Here is a 1,975-nt window from a genome sequence, read left to right on the forward strand (position 1 = left end):
TTCCCCCATCAGATGGCTGAGGGGTAAACACTAAGCCAAGCTAGGCCAACCAAAGGCCCGGTCGCTGGAAACTCTTGTAGAGCCTGAAAACCACTGGACTTTCAACCTGGTGTCTCAAAGAGACCATCCATTACTTCTTGCTTTGTAGAATCCCACAGCTGTTCTGTTTTCCATCCTTTCAAAGACCTGAGTCTTTATTTTTTCCTTCAAGTCCGTGAGTCACCCCACATTCATCTAGTAAATTCCTATTTGCCTATATAAGCCAGAGTTGGTTTCTTTGTGACTGTAGCCAAAGAATGCTGACTGATGTAATGGGAAAAGGGAACGAGTCAAAAACCTAGTCCTGTGTTACTTCTATAATCTCAGTTGAACTTATCATTGAAAAGGACTAGCCGTAAGGAAATGGAGACTCCTTGAAAATGAGGCATTACTAACATTTATGGACACATTATGTTCTAGACACTTTTCTAAACATTTACAAGTATTCTTATTTAAGAATACTTACCTAAGAATGACCCCATGGAATAAATTTTATTTTTTCCCATTTTACAGATGAGAAAACTGAGGCACAGATGATTAAATAACCTACCCATTTTCACATGACCAGGTTAACATTCTCAAAGTTTATTCTGTAGAATACAAGTTTTTCAGACGTGTATTAGTTTCCTAGGGCTGTTATAACAAAACACCACAAACAGGGTGACTTAAAACAATAGAAATGTATTTTCTCACAGTTCTGAAGGCTAGAAGTCTGAAATCAACTGGCAGGGCCATGTTCTCTATGACTGCTTTAGAGGAGAATCCCGGCCTGCCTCTTCTAGCTTCTGGTATTTGCCGGCAATCCTTGGCATTCCTTGGCATGTAGAGGTATTCCTCCCATATATGCCTCTGTTTCTCTCTGTGTGTCTCACTCCTCTTCTCCTAAGGACACTAGTCATATTGGATTAAGGGCCCACCTACTCCAGTATGACCTCATCCTAACTGATTACATCTGCAATACATTATTCCCAAATAAGGTCACATTTTAAGGTACTGGGGGTTAGGACTTATTTTGGGGGGGCGGTCATTTTTAGATATTCATGTTAAATATGTTTTTGAGGGTTTTTTTTCCACTTTAATTCGTCACAAGAATGTTGATAGCAATTGCTCAAAAAAAGAATTATGTGGTCAAATAAATTTGAAAAACACAGGATTAACCACCATTACAGTAGGATTCTCAGCTGTAGTACTTTGGGAGGGTCTTTAATTTGTTAAGCTGAAAGGGAGCCAGCAAACTGGGACTGCAATGGACAATTTCTCAAACATGTTTGGGTATGGACTTCTTTTTACTGTGGGATCAGTGGTCTGTGTGACACAGACCCTCCTTACTCTTCTGGGTTTGCCTCTTACCTGCTATGCGTCCTTAAGACAACTGCTTTCTTCTCTGAGCATGAGTTTCCTTATGTCTAAGATAGAGGCAACAATATCCTTTCCCCTGTGGGTTTCTTATAAGAACTCTGCTAAATGAGGTAGGCTGAAACACACCTAGGAGAACACCTGGGACAGAAGTAGACATTCACTTAACAGTAGTTGCCTTTGTTATGCTATCTAGACAGTTCTGAATTTCTTGGCATTTTTATTCAGCCTTTCTAGACTCTCGGATATAATTCCTAAGCCAGGAAAATTTCCACCAGTAGGGTTTTCTTGTTCATTTTCCTTTTCCTTTCACTATTTTTTTCTCTTTAGGAGAATTATTTCTTTTATGATAATAAAAATTGACCTTAGGTAAATATTCGACCCAACTGTACTTTTGATAAATCTCCAATGTTAGCAAAGAACGGGTTGTTTCACTCTGCAGTTCCTTATTCGGATCTTCCACCCCGGTGAGGGGAAGAGGATGTGATCACGCGACAGCCAGCAGAGGGGAAACTGTGAAAGGGGCCTCGCTCTAGAAAAGCAGCCCACAACGGCCCCAGCTCTCAGAGGAGGGCGAGCT

Source organism: Eubalaena glacialis, chromosome 14 (genome assembly GCF_028564815.1).
Source record: "Eubalaena glacialis isolate mEubGla1 chromosome 14, mEubGla1.1.hap2.+ XY, whole genome shotgun sequence".
NCBI classification, from domain to species: domain Eukaryota; kingdom Metazoa; phylum Chordata; class Mammalia; order Artiodactyla; family Balaenidae; genus Eubalaena; species Eubalaena glacialis.